General features: G+C 45.6%; 1 long non-coding RNA gene across 1 annotated transcript; it reads left to right on the forward strand.

Annotated features, from left to right (window-relative positions):
• Window positions 1-179: 179 nt before the first annotated feature.
• Window positions 180-4,065, forward strand: LOC308647773. Its single transcript, XR_014021703.1, has 5 exons — window positions 180-328; window positions 668-759; window positions 1,605-1,667; window positions 1,934-2,002; window positions 3,867-4,065. It is a non-coding gene; the product is annotated as an uncharacterized lncRNA (long non-coding RNA).
• The last annotated feature ends 16,844 nt before the right edge of the window (window positions 4,066-20,909 follow it).

The raw sequence follows: 20,909 nt of genomic DNA on the forward strand, positions 1-20,909 counted from the left end.
GGTGCGTGCAAAGCGCGACATGGCGGCGAGGCCTAGGAGCCCGGCTGCCCAGTGTGTATGAGGCGGGGGGCGGGGCTAGGCGCGGCCTTGACAACCATTAGAGCGCTTGGGGCTGCGCGGCTCGGGGACTATGTTTCCCAGGGGCCGTCGCGGCGGGCCGGAAGGGGCGGGCCTCCTGCCAGTGCGCACGCGCGCCAGTCCGGCTGGTTATATAAGGGAGGCTCCAGCCACGTTCGTTCTTTTGCTTTGGAGGCGCTTGTGGTTTGTGGTGGTTCTGTTCGCGATTCTCGGCATGTCTTCCATCGCTGTTAACCACGTTTGTTTTATGGTGAGTGGGGACTCCACTGTTTTCCCGTCACGAGTTTGGTCCTCTTTTGTCCTCTTAGTGCCATCGCCTCCCCTGCTTGGCCTCGTCTTCTCCAGCGCAGAGGCGTTAGGGCCGTGGGGAGATGAGTTAGCTAGGAAAACTCGCGCCTTCTGCTTGACTCTAAGGAGCCCTTGGCTGGTGTAAATGATGACTTCACTTTTTTCCCCATCAGATCGACAATGCTGATCTTTTTTTAACACTTGCCAGTTAATTCTGACACACCAGCTTCAAGAGGCCCTTCCTCTCCATGTTCTTTTCCTGGCCATGGAAAATGGCGACTGACGCCCTTTTGTATTTTAGGTTAACGCGATTGGATTCAGAATGGATGTTGCAAGACGGGCTCACCTCTGGGCTTCCACGGGAACCCCACTTTCTGTCTTCGGAGCTCTGGGGTAAGCACGTTTGTCTTAGGATCTAAGACAAACTTTGGGGATTAGGATTAAATTTAATTGAAGTTAGTTTTTTTGTGTTGGTGCTGGTTGGAACTCAGGGCCTTGAGCATGCTTAACATGTGCTCTGCCACAGAGCTACTTTTCCCAGAGTTCTGTTGAAACTCTTAGGTGCTTATAACAATTTATATATTGGATGGGTTCCTAGGAAGAAACAGTTCTAGATGTCCAAAGAGCTTTCTTGAGCTTTTCCATTTGTGAAAAACCAAAAGAATTTCTGTTGACCTAGATACTAACTGCAGAGCTTATCCCCACAGGGTCTGGCAATATATTGCTTAGGCTAATAACTCAAACTTCTGGCCTCAAGCAGTCCTTCCAGTCAATGCCTTGTCCTCTCAAGTGGCTGGGATTTCAGATGTGATTTCTGCTCACTGAATGAGAGGAGATGTGGCAGCAACTTATCTTGTTCCATATTCCTCTTGTTAAGAGCTCAAAGAGCAGCTGCAAAACACACCACAGGCCTCCTGTAATCCCAGTGGCTCAGGAGGCTGAGGCAGGAGGTTTGCAAGCCTTAGCAACTTAGCGAGACCCTGTTTTAAAATAAAGAAGGGCTGGGGATGTGACTGAGTGCCCTTGGGCCCAATCCCTGGTACTCCCTCCCACCAAAAATTCAAAGAGCTGCTTGCTGGCATATATGATGACTGAACTTTTTTCCCCGACAGATCGACAATGTTGATCTAACTTTTCTAAGCCAGTTTCTGTCTGATATGCCTGCTTGAGCTCCAACCATCCCCTAATCCCATGCCCATCTAACTGATGGGATTTAATCTTCCTGTGTTTTATCTTAGGTTTGCTACCAGAAACCAGGCTTTGAATGAACAAGGATAAATTCCAGGAGTGTGAAAGGATTGGTAAGTGATGCTGGCATTTCTTCCTTATCTGAACAGTAACTGCTTTTTCCTAGTGTGGAACTGTCTTTTTGACTCAAATTTTACTCATTTGCCGGTGCAGCTGATGACAACTTTTTTCCCCATCAGATCGACCCTGTTGATCTAACTAAACCTGTAAGCCAGTTTTATCTGATGCATCGATACAAAATAACTTCTGTTTTTATTTGTTGCTTGCTCTGTTGGTTGGTGTTTTTCCAGCGTTCAGATTATTTGTTCACTTCCTACAGGAGTCCTGGGTGCTACTATGTTGACATTAGTCTAATCTGATGTCTTTGCTTCAGTCCATCCTGCAACAGGTGAGGTTTCTTCTTTCCAGCTGTCACACCCCACTTATGACCCAGTACTGAGTTGTGTATAAAGTGGGAGGGGGGAATGAATTTAAAGTTGTGCTTATGAGGGGTGATGTTGGGCTGTTGGTACTAGAAGGTCTTAAAGTTGCTGGGCATTGTAGTTTCCTTTCCCTGGCAAATACTGCATCTTTTAAAATAAGGAACTTGTCTGGGGTTGTGGTTCAGCGGTAGAGAACCTGGGTTTGATCCTCAGCACCACATAAAAATAAATAAATAAAGGTATTGTGTACAACTACTAAATTTAAAAAAACAAGGAACTTGTCTCACATGAGTTGGAATTTGTTTGATCATGATTATTTTTGTGGCATTCAATTGTAAGCCTTATTTGTGTGTTGGGTGAATGGAGGCTGCCCTCAATTCCTTGCTACATGGGTCTCTTTATTATATTGACTTGCTTCAACAAAGTGAGCAAGCAGAAGCAGATAGACACAGGTGGCTGTTTGTGTTTGTTCCTCCCACCACTACTTTATACAGAAGGCAACAGCACCATCCCTTTTCTCTGGCAGTTTGCTTATCTGGTTGGTTGAGTCAGACCTTAGTTGCATTCCTTGTGCTGACCTGAATGATCCCTTAGTAAATTGTGCCTAACACAGAAAATCCACTTTTGCCAAATGAGTATTCCTTTACTTGCTTAGAACCTTTAACTAGTGAAAAGAGTAAACAGTGACAGCTCTCCTCCTTGAGTATGGTGTACCTGCTATAGATTGCAGATGTCTCCTAGTAATTCATTCCGTAACTTTATTTTTTAGTTGTAGTTGGACACAATAATTTTATTTTATTTTTATGTGGTGCTGAGGATCTAACACAGTGCCGTGCACATGCAAGGCAAGTGCCCTACCACTGACTGAAAAGCTGTAGAAATTTAGATTGTTGTCACTCATTACCCTAGATTCGAAGTGTTCTGGTATAGCTTCAGGCTTTCATGTGAAGATTTGACATTTAAAGAGGATCCTCAGCCAGGCATGGTAGTATGTGATCACCTATAATTAAAGCTACTTGGGAGATTGGGACAAGGCCAGCCTGAGCTACTTAAACCCTCTCAAGGAGGGATGTGGCTCAAGTGGTAGCATGCTTGCCTAGCATGTATGAGGCACTGGGTTCAATTCTCAGCACCATGTAAAATAAAATATATTACCTAAAACTAAAGAATAAATATTTTAAAAAGTGCTGTGAATGTAACCCATTGGTAAAGGCACTCTTGGGTTCAATCTCCAATGCAGAAAAACTCTTAACAACTGAGAATATTCTGTTACATAGTCTGTTATTCTACACATTGACACATATATGTATTAATTGTACAGTGCATTTATATTTAGGTTGTCACTTGAGAATCAACAAAATTGTTTTTGGGGCAGTAGTAGGGGTTGAACCCCGGGCTTTGACACTTGGTTGGTACACTAGGCTCGACCACAGAGCTACTCCCCACCCCATGTTTGTAGTTTTAGTCAGTCTTGCTAACTTGTTCAGGCTGGTCTTGAACTTGGACCCTCCTGCCTCAGCCTCCTGGGTAGCTGTATACCACTATACCTGGCTAATTCCTCACTTTTCAAAAGTTTCTCATTGTGGATTTGTTTTTTGACTGTTACCTTTACCCAGAAGGGCTTATTTCTGGATTTAGATTAAGTATTTCAATTGTAACCAGTGTGGGAATAATACATGGGCACAAATATTGGCAGTGTAGAAGAGACGGGTTATCTTAGTGGGAGTTAGCCAGCATGTGGAGAACCACATGCTGCCATATTCCCAGATAGAAAGCACTTTTCTGACCAAAATGGAACAGATTATAATGTACTCTCTATTTTCCTTTTAGAAGTTGCTCAACCATGGAGTTGGAGTACAAAGAAAAAGGAGTCCTGTGTTTCCAGCTGAACCAATCCCACAAGGTGTTTGTGTACTTAGCTAGCTCCAGTTGAAGGCCGTACTTCCCCCTTTCTTGAAAAATTCAAGAATTAAATTTCTGGCTTTGTAGCATTTCTACCTGCAGAAAGAATAAAAGAAATTAAAACTTGTATTTTGTCATGGGAGGTAAATATTCAACAGCGATAACAAGTAGCAAACAGGTATCTGTAAATTTCCTTTGGTTTATGTGAGAATCCAGTGGCCTAGTAGGCAGCTCTGACTTGCTAGGTCTCTTTGCTCACTTCGGTGGAGCAGCCTGCCATGTTGAAAGGGGCAGGGGACTTGGTATTTTGAAGCCATTAGTAAGGGGTATTCATGCCAACAGGTGCTTCTCTAGTGAAGACACCAGCTGATCACAACTTAGTTATTACTAAATCTGTAGCATAGGAACTATGGTTTCTGCTGGTAGGTTGCCATGATATGCTCATTTAAATCAAGACCCTCTGCAAACTGAGGAGACAGCTTGCTTGAGCTGCCAGGCACTCCTACATCTTTCCCTTTGCCATGTGGGACTTCAGAGGGATCTGTGCTGCAGATGAGACCTGGCTTTCATTAGCTTCTGGGGAATGTGCATGTACATCTAAGGCAACTGTCAGTGATTGGATTTTTATAGCGAGACCCTGTGTGAGGCACTGGGTTTGATCCTCAGCACCATATAAATAAAGGTATTGTGTCCATCTACAATACAAAAAATGAATCAGTTTGGCTACAGCAGGGCTCCTAAGCTAATGAAATGGTATCATGAGGAGTTAGCTGTGGTTCCCAGCTCCATCTGAGAAACAAGGAATGATTACTTCCTATTTGCCCCAAAGGTTTTTGAGCTACTCATAATAGTGGGTGTTAAGTAAGCAGACAACAAAGAGGGCTGGGGTTGTGGCTCAATGGCAGAGAGCTTACCTGGCACATGTGAGACACTGGGTTCAATCCTCAGTACCATAGAAATTATATATATATATATATAATGCTAGGTGTTTTTTTGGGGGGGTAATTCTAGGTTTAGTACCTAGAACTTTGGCCTCGGGTATGCTAGGCAAATGCTCTACCTCTGAGCTACATCCATAGTCCCAGAATTTTGTTTTTTCCTTTTTGTTCTGGGCAGGTATGCTTTATTACTGAGTTATATCCCAGCCCTTTGAGAGGGGATTACTGAGACCGGCCTTGAATTTGCCATCCTCTTGCCTTAGCTGGGATTATAGGCTTGCACCACTGTGTTTGGCCTCAGAATATTTAGTTGTAAATGAACACAGTATATTTTTATGTTGTGCTGAGGATTGAACCCAGTGCCTCACATGCGAGCTGACAGCCTCAGCCCCACAGAACGTTTTATTAAACAATATATAATTGTTCCACAGTGTCCTTAGGGGATTAATGTAGAGACTCCTGTAAATACCAAAAAACTGGGGATACTTCATCACTGAACCACAACCCAGCCTAGCTGATTCATATGTATCAATATATATCAATATTTACTGAGTATCTTACCATCTGCCAGGCTCTCTGGGGTATTGCCATATAACTGTTCCATAGCTTGAAATAAATGCTGTGGATCAGGAATCCAGGTCTACTTCAGGGAGTGGAAGACAGGGTCTCCCTATAAAAAATCCAATCACTGACAGTTGCCTTAGATGTACATGCACATTCCTCAGAAGCTAATGAAAGCCAGGTCTCATCTGCAGCACAGATCCCTCTGAAGTCCCACATGGCAAAGGGAAAGATGTAGGAGTGCCTGGCAGCTCAAGCAAGCTGTCTCCTCAGTTTGCAGAGGGTCTTGATTTAAATGAGCATATCATGGCATATAAAACAATGGATTTGCTTAGAATCTATGCACATCCTCCAATAGTCTTTAAATAATTTCTAGATAATGCCTAATAAGTTCAATTCTATAGAAGTACAGTATTGTTAGGACATAATGACAAGAAAAAGTGAATGGGACTGTAGCTCAGTGGGTGTGCTGGGCTAGCTTTGGTTTGGTACCCCACACTGCAGGGGGGAAATAGTCTGTACATGTTTAGTACAATTTTTTTTTTTTTTTTTAATACTGGGGATTGAACTCAGGGACACTTGACCACTGAGCCGCATCTGCAGCCTTATTTTGTATTTTATTTAAAGTCGGTCTCACTGAGTTGCTTAGCACCTCACCAGTGCTGAGACTGGCATTGAACTCACAATCCTGTCGCAGCCTCCTGAGCCGCTGGGATTACAAGTGTGCACCATAAGGCACAGCTACAAATGCGTTTTTGAAAAGAATATTTTTGAGCTGTGGTTGAGTCCACAGGTGTGGAACTCTGGATAAAGGTCCAACTGCATTCCCACAATCAGTCCATTAATGTTTCTCAAGTACCTACCACATGCCAGGGTTTATTCTAGTTACTGGAGATACAATAGTGGAAAACAACCAGAAAAAAAGCTTGCCTGTGCCAGAGATGACTTCGCCAGTAGAGGGAGAAGCCGAATAGAAAATAATGCACTGTAAGGTGCAAGGATTCTGGCTGTGGATATGTACAGGGCAGCATTCCTCTGGGGAGCAAACTTCTGGAGGGTAACAGGTGACCTGTTATCCACATTTGGAGTATTATATAGTTTCTCCCTGGAACTAGTAAGATGACTAATAAATGCTCAATGCCTAGCTGCTGTGGTAATGCCCTTCGCAAGGAGGCTCTCTGCTAGAGTCTTGTCAGCCAGGACCTTAATCTCAGACACTCAGCCTCTGGGAATAAAGGTGCTTTCTTAGACCACACCAGTGTGTCACTGGGCCTAAGCCTGCCCACATAACAGTCACTTTATACAATGAGCAGTATGTGCTAATGACCTCAATGACCTAATGTGACCTATGGATGTGAATAAAGCTGGCAGCTCAGATGAGCCCTTTTTACTTTGCCCCTGCACCTTGCTTCTGTCTCTTTGTTTTTCTTAACACTAAAGGGACTGGGGATATAGTTCAGTTGGTAGAGTGTTTGCCTCCCATGCACAATCCCTACCACACACACACACAAAAAAAAATAATGGTAATAATAATAATGCCATGACTTGTCTGAGATCACCCAGCTGATACGTGGCAGAGCAGCCCTCTGTCAGTCTGGCTCTGTTGGTAGCCTTTGGCTTCATTGCAGTCCAGCAGACACAGGAAAGGAGCCCATTTCTGATCCTTCAAGGGTCATATGCTTTTGACTTCCCTGTGAAGGAGACACTACAGAGGTCAGAAGTGCCAGGGGCAGGAAAGCTCCCTAGAAAACCCCTGGCCCACCACCCTAGTCTCTGGGCTTTGCTGTCATCGCTTTCCCAAGCCCTGGGGGCGGGGCCAGTCCTCCAGGGCTCACTCTGGACAACTTGTCCCTCAGCTTCAGTCTCTTCCAAAACCTGATGCTTCTAGGATGATCCTCCTCTTTGTCCTCTTAACTGAGGTAACTGGGGCAAATTCTTGCACCTGTATAAGCCTCAGTTTCCTCATCTGTGAAGTGGGGTTCTTAACAATGCCTCCTTCAGAAAGGTTTCAGGCGCAATAAAAATCACATCTGTAGGGACTGGGGTTGTGGCTCAGAGGTAGAGCACTCGTCTATCATGTGTGAGGCACTGGATTCGATCCTCAGCACCTCATAAAAATAAAATAAAGGTATTGTGTCCACCTACAACTAAAAAATATTAAAAAATGATTAAAGAAAATCATTTCTGTAAAATGCTTAGCCTCGGGCCTGGCTTGTGGTAGGGACACAATTCATATCTTGTAAATAAACACATCTTTTTGCCAAAGTTAGATGGGAGGTGTTTGATAGTGGAGAGGTAGAAAAAGAACAATAAGTGTGTCCCGTAAGTGCTTGCCATGGGCCCATGCTGCATGTATTATCTCAAACAGTCTCCGCCCAACCCTGGTCCTTATTGAATTTTATAGATTGGAAAACTGAAGCTCAGGGAAGACGAGTGACTGACTTGAAGTCACACCTTGGAAGTAGCTTTGTTGTATTTGGGTCATAGCTCTGCCACTTTGCAGCCATGTGACCTTGAGAAGCCATTCACATCTCTCTGGGCCTCATTTCTTCATCTGGAAATTGGCTCACTGGCTTATTCATTGAATTCTGTTTTCAGGGTTCCTCCCTGGGTAGCACATATCAGAGTTTTGAGTGGCTGAATAACGCTGTGCCCATGTCTGCGCCAGAGTTAGTTACCTATTCATCTATGGATGAATGGGCAGTTGTGTCCACCTTTGGGCTATTAAAGTGATCATTGTCATACAAGTATCTATTTCAGTCCTTGTTTTCAATTCTTTGGGGGTAGGACAAGGATACCACCTCTGGGGAACAGAGCTCTCATAGCTCTGCCTGGAAAGGGACTTCTCAAGTGCTTGCTATTTCCAGTTTATTTCTACTTTTAATTTCTCCTGGATTTTGCTTGCTTCACTCCTAATTGTGGCTCTACAATTACCAGGGAGGATGGAGCCGAATCTTCCCCAGAACCTGCAACTGCAGCCTCCGTCTGCAGGGGGCACTGCGGGCACACATTTCTCCAACATGTGACCAGAAGCTTCCATCCCCAGCCAGGAAAGGGGAAAGTAGCCCTGGCTAGGACCTTGCTGATGGGAAAGTTTGTCAGAACCTGCAGCCAGCACTTGAAGGGTGGACTGCAGTGTTGGAGCCGGTTCCCCAGGCCTGAGACCGCACAACTTCCAGGCTCATCTTGCAACCGACGAACAAATCAGTAATCAATTTCCACGGTTCCGGGTTTCCTTCTGTTCTATTATGTTTTCATAGCAGGGCGGCTACTACCAGCTACTACTCGCTAAAATGTTGGCAGCTGAATTCAATTTTATAAACTAACAACTGGGCAACACACATGATTGGGCCTCATGGCCCTGAGGCCACCAGTTTGAGACCTCTGTAACTGTGTCCTTTTCAGCACTGCCCTTGTCATTCCTGAGTGGGATGCCCAGTTAGATGAGAATGTTGGATAAACAACTAATAATTTTTTAGTGTTTAAGTATGTCCCATGCAATATTTGGGACATAGTAAAAAATATTTGTTGTGTATATGATATTCTAATGTAATGAGCCATTATGTACTTTTATTTGCAAAATCTGGCAACCCCTGTCTTGGGGCACCTGGCTTGGGACAGTGGCATCTGTTCTTTAAGATGCAGCTCCATGGACCTGGTATCTTCTGAGTAACTTTCATATAATTTGTCAACTTGAATTTTTCCTCCAAAGTTATCTGGGGGGCATTGGGCTGTGGAGTCCCCCAATAGCTAGTCTCTAAACTGGCTTCAAAGCCTGGGCTGGTGGAATTGGCAGGCTGAGTGGCCAGTCTGACAGGTCCTCTCCTCCCTCCTCCCATGGTCCTGATGTTAGTTAACTACAAGTCTGTTTAGAAGATGTCTTAGGGGGCTGGGATTATGGCTCAATGGTAGAGTGCTTGCCCAGTACACAAAAGGTACTGGGTTCAAACCTCAGCACCACATAAAAATGAAATAAAGATATTGTGTCTACCTATAACTAAAAAATAAATATTCAAAAAAAAAAAAGAAGATGTCTTAGTCCAGTTTATGTTGCAATAACAAAATCCCTTAGACTGGATAATTTAAAGGGAAAGAAGTTTATTTCGACTCCCTTTTCTGGAGGCTGGAAAGCCTAAGCGTGTAGAGCTGGAGAGGGCCTTACGCTATTTCAACTAAAGGCAGAAAACAAAAGTAAATGGACCTGTGTACAGGAGGCGGAACATGAGGGGCAGCTTCACGTTATAAGAACCTACTCTCAGCAAAGCACAGTGTTGCACGCCTGTAATCCCAGCAGCTTCGGAGGCTGAGGCAGGAGGATCGCAAGTTCAAAGCCAGCCTCAGCAATGGCAAAGCCCTAAGCAACTCAGCGAGACCTGTCTCTAAATAAAATACAAAATAGGGCTGCGGATGTGGCTCAGTGTTCCCCTGAGTTCAACTCAGTGACCCTGAGTTCAATCCCCACCACACCCCCTACACAAAGGAACCTGCTCTTATGATAACTACTCCAGTCACATGAGAATAACCCCGTTGTGTGAGAGAGGCATTCATTTCTCTTAATGACCTAATCATTCTTAAAGGCCACAACTCTCAACACCCCCACAAGGGCAATTAAATTTTCAACATGAGTTTTGGGGGAGGGGGATAAACCAGCTTCGGCAGAAACAGACCATCTTGAGTTTATTTTTATCTGTGGCTTTTTTTTAAAAAAAGAAAGAAAAGGAGAAATCTGGACCCTCGCATTTGGCAGGCTCCTTAAACAAATGGTCTTTTGCTAAAATAGACCACTGGCTGGTGGGAGCCTGTGGTGGGTGGGGGAGGAGGACACAAGTGGATGCCAACATTGTTTTGCCCCCAGGTTAAAACGGCAGGGCGTGCAGTCTAGGACTTGGATGTCCCCTTGGCTCTGCCTGAGTACCTGATGTTCTTACAGGTAGAGGGACTACCTGGTGAGCAGGGTGGTGTTTATCCCAGGTGGTACCAGGCAGGCTGTCTCAAACTGCTCCCCTGGTCCCATCTTTCTATCACATAATTTGTCCACTGGAGTCATAGTGACAGTAGAATATTTCCCACCAGGCTCAGTGCTGGGTACTGTACACACTTTAAGCACGTTTTCCTCCCCTTGACTGGAGCAGGGAGGCCACATTATTACTTTACAGATAAGGAAGCCGAGGTCAGGAGAGGGGAAGGGACTTGCCTCAGCCCCAGGTAGTAAATGGCTTTGCCCAAGTCTGCCTTTGCCCCTCCACACCCCGTCTGCCCAGGGCTTGCTTCTGGCTCGACAGGTCTGTGCCCTGTGGTTCCCAATGCGTCCCCCGCGGGAGCTTCGGCAGGAGGTGGGAGGAGGCTGGCAGGTGAGGTGCAGGTCCCAATCCCCTGGCTTGTGCCCTGCGGGACAACTCAGGCTGGCTGCTTCTCCATCGAAGGCCACCTCCATCAAAGGCCACCTCTCCAGGGCTCCTCTAACTGACTCTCCTTCAGGACTCCACTGACTGCTCCTTTATGGCCCCTTCAATTTAGGGGGTGCTTCCTGTTCCCAGCTTCAGGGCTCTGCACTAGCCCTTGAGTCCTTCTGGAATGCTTCATTTGAGCCAGACTGTCCAGTGGGCCATGGCTGGTACAGAGGCAGAGCTGGGGTTTGAACCCCTGACTCCAACAGAACCTCTGCCAAGGCCTCCCAGAGCTGCTTGCTGGATGCTCCTGCCAGGCTAAGCATCTCCCTTCTGCCTTGGACCACGATCTGCTCTAATTTTTATCACTTTTCCACAACAATTGAAGAAAATGTTGCCAAACACATGCTCTGTGCCCGCCAGGCAATTGGCCCAGTTAAAAATACCACAAAATGTGTTGAGTTTGACAAGACTTATTCCGAGAAGGAACTCCTAGTCAACGTGTGTTCCCGCCCCTCCCCAAAGGCTTCGTTAGGACCATTTTAAGAAGCCTTTCTAGAACATTCCCTGGGGGGAAAGCACTGCGCTGAGCCAGAGTAGTGACAGGGAAGATAGTCATCCCCCATCTGGCTCCTACAGCAGTTCACAGCCAAGTCACCAACCACCTGACTGGTTCAGGACACAATTTCAAGGGAGAATAGACCAAGTCACTCATCTACCTGTGGTGTTTGAAAACAGGGATATAATTTTTTTATTAAAAAAATTAAAATCATGTTAAAATTCAGGTGGGATATATACTCAAATATATTCTTAATAAAAATAACTATTATGAGGAATGAATTATTGATAATAAAGACTTGGACCTTAGGACATATGTTTAATGACAAAAGCCAGTTTCAAAGTTTACAACTAAATGATCATTGATAGACATTCTCGGGGGGAAAACTGATAGAGATGGAGAAGAAATCATGACGGGAATGGGAGAGAGGAGCTCAGGCCTAAAGGATAGCACAAAGATTCTTTTGTAGTGATGGGATCTATCTTGACTGAGCTGGTGGTTACAGGAAAATATAAATCTCTTTGTGGGATAAAATCATGTGAATTATATATGCATTGAGTTGCATAGAATTATGTGTGTGTACAAAAATGGTGGCAACAGAATAAAGTCTGAATCTCATTAAACAGCATCACGTCTAATTACTATTCCCTTTAGTTTCATACCGTACTACAGTTATATAAGATGCCACTCTTGGGGGCAGCTGGGTTAAGGGTACGCGGTATTCTCTGTATTCTTTTTGCAGCTCCCTGTAAATCTATAATTACTTCAAAACAAAGAGTTAAAAATACTTTCATCATTGCCCAATCAGAATATGTGCATGGCAGAAAGTCAGAAATACAGAAAGAAAAAAATATAGAGAGCGACTCAGAGACGCCACTGTTAAATGTTATTGCGTATCTTTCTAGATATTTCTCTAGCGTTTCTATATCCCATATGTCTTTTTTCCAAAGTTGCATCACACTGTAACGCTGTTGTAACCTGCTCTCCGTTACCTTCTTCATTTTCCCACGTTAATAAAATTTCCCATTTGTCCCCCAGAGTTCTGTGCAGTTGACAAGGACTTACACCCCACGCTCTCACTGTGTCCCTGGTGCCCGCTACTCTAGCACCTTCAATCCCTTCCCTCACAACATGGGCTTGTCCGGGGCATGCTTTCATTTTCTGGTCCATCTGATTGTCCCCCCACCCCCGCCCCCGGGGTCTTTCCTGCTTCCTCCTCGTCCTGCAGCTCCTGGAGGTTGGGTGTTTGCTCTAAAGTCTTGGTGGAGTCCAGTTAAATATTTTGGCAAGGAAGTGTGGTGGACAACACCGCATGTCGTATGGCATCCTGGTGCATTTATCTATCTGTTTATTGGTCCTGGGGATTAAACCCGGCAGTGCGTAACCTCTGAGCCACATCCCAGCCCTTTTTATTTTTGATTTTGAGAATACTGATCTGGGAGAAAGGGGCTTTTTAGGTGTTATTCCATCTGATTGCAGGGGGACTGGCTACTCAGCAGTGTCGCGGCAACTCCACACACCCCACCTGTTAGTCCCCGGGCGGGGAACTGAGGCACCATGAGGGCCTGAGGTTCCAGCTCCGTCTTCAGCTGATATTCTCTGTAATCGAGTCCTCTCTATATGCACGCTGCTGGGTGACTGCAGACACAGTTCCTGCGGCAAAGGCGGGATGGATACTGAATCTCTCCCCTTTGGTGCCACTTTCCAAAGTAAGGCACTTTGTGATCAGCCTCAATGGGGACACATGAAGTTTGTTCTAAAATTTAACTTATTTTCTGCAATGGAAATAGAGCCCGGGGCTTCCTGCATGCTGGGCAAGTGCTCTACCACCGAGCTGCACCCCAGCCCTTGGTCCCCCCACCCCCCGGCTTTCTCAGTTTTGAGTATTATCTACTCATGGACTTTTGTTAATTGAATGTGCTTTGATCCATTAGAATTATTCTTCTTTAAAAATTAATCTTCATTTTGGTGATGGGGGTTGAATCCAGGGCTTCGTATGTGCTAAGCATGTACCCTACTGAGGAGCTCCATCCCCTGCTCTAAATTAATCTTTGGGTTGAAGTATAATAGGCACATAGAAAAGGACAGGTCATTCAGCTCAGTGAATTCCCACAGAGAACATGCCATGTGACAACTGTGCAGATTGGAATTCAGAACCTGCCCCTACCCACCCACCTCCCAGGGCACACACAGCCCAACCTTCCTCCTCCCAGGTCCTGACTTCTAAACTCATACCTTAATTTATCATTGTCCTTTTTTGGTGCTCAAATGACCACAACTTTGGCCTGTAGAGACCCTTTCAGGCTGGCTCCTGTTTCCTTTTAGGCGATACCATTAGTTTTTGAAAGTGTCCTTATTTTCTGGCGTACCAAGTCACAAAGGAAAAATACCACGTGGTTCTGCTCTTATGGGGTCTCTAGTGTGGTTAGACTTCTAGACCCAGAAAGCAGAAGGGTAGTTGCCAGGGACAGGCGAAAGGAGAATTAGGGAGGTGTTTCCTGGATGTACAGTTTTAGTTTTGCAGATGAAGTTCTGGAGAGGGCCGGGTGTGGCTCAGTGGGAGTAGAGTGCTTGTTTAGAGACTGGTTGCATAGGAAGGTGAACCTACTAAACTTTATTGAGATGTACTCTTTTCTTTCTTTTAGAATTTTCTTTAGTTGTAGATGGACATAATATCTTTGTTTTATTTCTTTATTTCTTTATGTGATGCTGAGGATCTAATCCAGTGCCTTACACATGCGAGGCAATTGCTCCACCACTGATCCACAACCCCAGCCCCAGCCCAAGATGTACTGTTAAAAATGGCTAAACTATGGGTTATGTACATTTTATAACAATTTTAAAAATGCAAGGGCAACCATAAACTGGTAAGACAGAAGGAGCAGTAGCCACCACAGCACTGACAGAAAAGGCAACTTTCCATGACAAACATTGGATCCGAATTTCCTTAATGAGTTCACCTGAGGGCAGGTCAGCTCTGTATGTTTAGCTCTATTAGCTGATGGCTTTTAAGGGGGAAAAAAGAATTTGTATCACCTGCTTTAATTTGCATCACCTGTAAAGTCTCAGTAGTTCTTTACACAAATACACTTTTCATATCATCTGTAAAAAAAAAGATAATTCTTTTTTTAAAAAAATTATTTATTTTAGTAGTACACAATACCTTTTTATTTATTTATTTTTATGGGTGCAGAGGATCGAACCCAGGGCCTCACATGTGCTAGGTGAGTGCTCTACCGCTGAGCCCCAGCCCCATTTGGCAATTTATAGCTGTCATCAGCTGCTAGAATAACAGGAAACACAGGAGTTGGTAGCTTGATGAGTGCTGATTCCATTTTTCCACGGGCTGCTGCCTGCCCCCAGGGCATTGTTATTATTGTTTAATCTGGAAAAAGTAGAAAAATGGAGTTCTCTCCCTTTTTCTTCTTTAGATGCACTGAGAATAATTGTGGTTTTTCTTCTCCCTCCCTCCTGCTTTTAGATCATGCTCTTTAATATGCGGAGTTCTTGATTATGCAAACAGTCATTGGCTGAGAATTTGCCCCTGGTGAACATCTCCTAGTGAACTGATTATTCCTGGAGAAGCTGGCCAGGTGGTGAATTCAGATGCGGTTTCGAAAAGTGCTCACCCGCTTATTTATTTTTCCATGCAACACGTTTTATCTGATGTAAAATTCTCCACAGTGCTAAGGTCTTAAAAGTGCTCTTGATACATAAGAAAACAGCTCCAGGGTGAATGGCCCCAACCTAAAAAAAATGCTAAAGAAAACACCCCTCCAGGGGCGCTGGATTATTTAAATGATATTTTTATCCTGAACCTTTAAATAGCACTGTGTGGTGATCAAGGCGGCACAGGGTTCCTGGGCATGGTGATCCTTAAATCACAGTGTTGTGGTGGCAATAAAAGAAAGTGACTAATTCTCAAGTCTCCTGTGCCTATTAGTGGTTCTGGCTCTGCCATTTACTAGCTGGGTGGATTTGGGAGAACTGCTTTATCTGCATATATTCTCTTATACAAAATGGTCTAAATGCTGCTGGCATCTATCTCATAGGGTTGCCATAATGATTGGTGCGTCGTGCTCAGATACCTATCTGCAGCAATCACTAGTACGGTTTGGTGCGGCTACCCTGACCCATCCCACCCCCCCACCGCCACACACACTGCTTTTGTACCACTGGTGCCAACGTCAACACAGTGAGAAAGGTCGATGACATCTTATTGTCTTTATGAAAATTCTTTTGACCTTGTAGATGTTATTTATTTATTTATTTTTGGTACCGGCGATTGAACTCAGGAGCACTTAACTACTGAGCCACCTCCCCAGCCCTATTTTGTATTTTATTTAGAGACAGGGTCTCACTGAGTTGCTTAGCTCCTCACCAGAGCTGAGGCTGGCTTTGAACTTGCCATCCTCCTGCCTCAACCTCCTGAGCCTCTGGGATTACAGGCGTGTGCTAGAGGCTATATTTTAACAAGCACTGATCTATTCCATAGCCTTTGTTTGAATTTTGCTGATTTTTCGATTAATATCCTTTTATGAACCAAGATCCAGTCAAGGAGCACTTGTCACGGTTAGTTGTCTTTGATCTTTATTTGCCTTTCATGATTGAGACACTTTAGTGTTGGCTAGGATTTTTGTAGAATGTCCCTCTGTTTAGGTTTCATGTGGCCTGCTGTTTCCCTATGAATGAATTCAGGTTTTGCACTTTGGGGCCTGAATGCACAGAAGTGCTGTTGGGCCCTTCCCAGCCCAGGATGTCAGGAGGCACTTGATGTCCAAGTCCCGGCAGGGCTGTTAACGGGATCCCTGCACTTTCCTTATTCCAGGTTTGGAGTCACTCATCTTTCCAAGGAGCCCTGGTTCCTTTTTCTGGGGAAACCAAGATCTCCATGACCATGTGCTCGTGGTCACAGGGGTGTGGCTGCTCCTAGGCCTTTCAACAGACAGAGTCGGGAAATACGCGGCTCCTGACCTCAGGCTTTCATTCTAGTTGGGGAGCCAGGCAGTCGACAAGGAAGCAAATACAGAGAGGTGATAATTCAAACAGTAGTAAATGATATCAAGGAAATAAAATGGGGAGATGGGAAAGAAAATGACCCGGGACCATTTTGCCTATAAATACTCAGGGCAGGCCTCCGAGGATGGGACACGTAAGACAAGACGTGAATGATGGGAGAGTTGGGCATGTGAAAATCCGAAAGGAAAGGGCATTGGGAGTGGGAACAGAAGGTGCAAAGCCGCCGGGTATGGTGGCACTCACCTGTAATGTGATCCCAGCGGCTGGGGAGGCTGAGGCAGGAGGATCACGAGTTCAAAGCCAGCCTCAGCAAAAGCAAGGTGCTAAGCAACTCAGTAAGACCCTGTCTCTAAATAAAATACAAAATAGGGCTGGGGATGTGGCTCAGTGGTTGAGTGCCCCTGAGTTCAATCCCCGGTACCAAAAATAAAGAAGGAAAGGAAGGAAGGAAAGAAGGAAGGAAGGAAGGAAAGAAGGAAGGAAGTAAAGAAGGAAGGAAGGAAGGAAGGAAGGAAGGAAGGAAGGAAGGAAGGAAGGAAGGAAGGGCGGATAAAGGCTTTGAGATGGAAGTGAACTTGGTGAAGTCGCACAGAACTCTGTCCTGCATTCTACTACAGCTGTTGAGGAACTTGTCCATGATGAACTTGATGCACATAACCAACATCAAACACGCGCTTATCTGGACCTGGATTTGTTAAGGTGGAACCAAAACTTTAAACCCCAAACATTTCTCCAAAAACATTCGACAAGTTTCCTTTTTTTGAATTGGAGCTTGAGCCCAGGGGTGCTTAACCACTGAGCCACTTCCCCAGCCCTTTTTTGTATTTTATTTAGAGACAGGGTCTCAGGGAGTTGCCTAGGGCCTCACTAAGTTGCTGAGGCTGGCTTTGAACTTCCGCTCCTTCTGCCTAGCCTCCTAAGTTGCTGGGATTACAGGCGTGTGCCATCACACCTGGCTCAACAGGTTTCCTTTGCGCAGGAAGTATTTTGCTGATCTCTAAATCATGGGGCTCCAATTTCCCAGACTTTCTCTGTCAAGAAGGAAAATTGAGCTGTAAAGCTAAGCTTCCATTGAAAGGGCCGCAACCAGCTCCAACCTAAACTTCATCATTTACCAGTGCAGCCAGCTCAGCATTTGGTAGAAAATGGTGAAATAATATTTGCCTGTATGTCCAAGGGTGCCATGTGCACCAGGGGCTGGGCTTTATCCAAAGGCAGCTGGAAAACTCGTTGGATCAGGCATCTGTCTCTTAGACCATGGCCAGCCAGGCAGGACATCACCTGGGTAACTTCCTTGCCTAGAATTAGTTGTGTCCTTAAATAAACATATTACTTAAAACATAGACACACAAAGGGCACCGGGAAGGCAGCCAGAAAAAGTGGCTGTTCCACATTGAACATTTTGGGATCTTGATCCAAGGCCCAAGTCAGGCATTAACTGACTCAACACCCTCATTTACAAACATTTACAATGGGCTGGGCGTGAGGAGGAAAGCCTGCAACTCCTGCTACTTGGGAGGCTGAGGCAGGAGGGGCACAATTTTGAGGCCAGCCTCAGCAACTTTAGTGAGACCTTGTCTCAAAATAACAATAAAATTTAAAAAGGGGGGCTGGGGATGTGGCTCAAGTGGTAGCGCGCTTGCCTGGCATGCGTGCGGCCTGGGTTGGATCCTCAGCACCACATACAAACAAAGATGTTGTGTCCGCTGAAAACTAAAAATAAATAAATAAATATTTAAAAAAAAAAATTTAAAAAGGGTTGAAGATATAGCTCAGTGGTAAAGCACCCCTGGGTTCAATCCCTAGTGCTTGGGGGAAAATTTTTTTTTGTACTTGCCTGTACTTTTGGGCTGGGTGACCTCAGGCAAGTGAATTTACTCATCTCAGCCTCATCTCATCTCTGAAAAAGTCAGTAGTCGGGGTGGGGGGGGGAGCAGCACAGCATCCCCTGAGAGACTTGCTGGAAGTGCAGATTCCGGGGCTGCACCTCAGACCTACTGAATTAGACATTCTGAGGCTGAGGCGAAGCCATCTGGTTTAGCAAGGTCTCCAGGTGACTCTGACACACCCAACAAAGTCCAGACCTTGAAGTACTGTGACCGACTTGTTTTGGTTTGCCAGGGACCTTTCGGGTCGTTTGTCATCCTACCTTGATGGGGCAAGAGAGAACTTTCTGGGGTCTTAGTAAGGTTCTATGCCTTTGCCTGGGTGGTGGATAATGAGCATATATGTGTAAAAAAATAGCAAGGGGTCTTGTGAAAGTTCACACACTATATGCACTCCACCTTCAAAAACACTAAAGTCCAGATATATTCTGGATCCACTCAAACAATGTAAGGGTCCGGCGAAAAGTCGGAGGAAGAGACCACCAAGAGACTGACTCATGCAATTGCAGAAGGGGTTTATTGAGGATCCATTCCAGCAGCCCCAGGGAGGGGTCGAGCAGTGCTTAAGTACACTTTTTGGGGGGGGGGCTTTGCATACATCAGAACAAATCAGCATGAGGCGCTGGGAAAATTGAACAACAACTCTCATACATGATTAGCACATTCATTGGCAGGAACAGGTCCGGCGGGGGTGATTGGTCACTCCTAAGCAGGGTACACATTCATACAGATTGGTTCGGGCCCTGTAGGCCTACGTGACAAGCTGCACAGGGCCCTAGGCTAAATGGCCAGTAGGGCGTTGTCTTAACTGCCTCAGGAATTTCAGGTTCTGGGTGTAGCAGAGGAACTTAACAATACCTGGTCCTTCACTTTTTAACTCAGGCCTTGCAGCTTAGAAACTTTACCCTTTCAGCAAGAGCTCTGGTGGAGGATTCCAGATGTTGGTACCGTAAAAACTCTGCAGGCATTTTCCCTGCTCAGTCAGGTTTGTGAATGAACACGCATATCTTCAGGGGTCTTGTTAGGGTGAAGATGCAGCAGGTCTGGGCTGGGGTCCCTGAGCTTCTGCCCACACACTCCCAGGGCTGCTGTGGCTGCTGGACTGGGCTCTGCGTGGGAAGCTTAGGCCAGGTGTGCTGTCTAGGGTGGGAGACAGGGCACCTCCTGAGACTTCTCGGTGCTGTTAGTGAGGAAAGAAGGAAGTAGGGGAACAGGGACTAGCTGTGAGCCAGGTAACCTGGCAGCATTCAAAGAGCTAAGATTTAGGGTCAAGTTAGAGAAACAGGGGTGCCCAAATGGGCCCTCTCACCAGTCTGAAGTCAGGCATCTGCTCCAGCCAGGACTTGCCCAGGAGGGCCATGTCCGCCTGAGTCTTGGGTCTCCTTACTAAGCAGTCAGGACTGAGGACTCATGCACGGCTCAGCCTGCTTGTCCCAAAGTCACCCAGAGGTTTGCCTGTCTGGAGCAGCCATGCGCAGGGTCCAGCGGTGCCCTCCTCCTCTGCCGGCAGACACCATGGAGGCTGACCCTGGGCTGCGGCTGGTTTAACTGCCCAGATGGAAGCTGGCAGGGGGTGCCCTGCTTGGACAGAGATTAATGACTCCATTATCTCCCTGGGCAGTCTTGCTCTGTGGCCCTCCTGGAATGTAGACAGAAGGTGTAAGTAAAGTTCTTGTCTGAGCCTTCACATTTTTCATCGTTTCCAGATGGGAATCTGTTCCCCGAGACCCTGGGCTCAAAGCCAGGAGGTGTCTGTGTTTGGAAGACTGAGCTGGTCCGTTTGGGGGCCTGAGGCAGTCCTCCTGAGCAATGGGCTGAGGCTTGGGGGCAAAAACTGGACCCCCCCTTTTCTTTTTTTTTGGTTCTGGGGATTGAACTCAGGGGCACTCAACCACTGAGCCGCATCCCCAGCCCTAATGTGTGTTTTATTTAGAGACAGGGTCTCACTGAGTTGCTTTGGGCCTTGCTAAGTTGCTGAGGCTGGCTTTGAAGTCTCCATCCTTCTGCCTCAGCCTCCAGAGATTCTGGGTGGTGTGCACCACCGTGCCTGGCTGTTTTTTAATTTTGATTCAGTTTCCCCCCAACTTCATTAAAGTATCAGTGAAGCACACGACATAGCACATTAAAAAAATTTTTTTTGATCTTTATTTATTTATATTTGGTGCTAAGGTTTAAACCCAGTGCCTCACACATGCCAGGCAAGTGCGCTGCCACTGAGCCCAGCCCCAGCTGATAGCACATATTTGAAGAGTGTAATTTGATTATTTTTTAGTAGATCTGTCCATGAAATCATCATCGCAATCAGAATAGAGAACCCCTGCAGCACCCCAGTTTCCTTGTATCCCTTTACATCCCTTCCTCCCTCCCACAGCCCCTCCTCTATGTAATTACTTCTGTCACTACCAATTAGTTTGCACCTTGTAGATTTTATATAAATAGAATCAGGCAACACATGCATGTGCATATCTTCACCTTGCCTCTTTCACTCACTTCATGATTTTGAGAGCCATGCATGTTGTCGATATCAACAGTTTGTTCCTTTCCATTGCTGAGTAGTACTCCATGGTATGGGTATGCTGTAATTTGTCTGTTATTTTATCTGTTGATGAACTTTTTAGTTT

The sequence above is a fragment of the Spermophilus citellus genome (assembly GCF_964194105.1).
Source record: "Spermophilus citellus genome assembly, chromosome: 4".
Classification (NCBI taxonomy): Eukaryota; Metazoa; Chordata; class Mammalia; order Rodentia; family Sciuridae; genus Spermophilus; species Spermophilus citellus.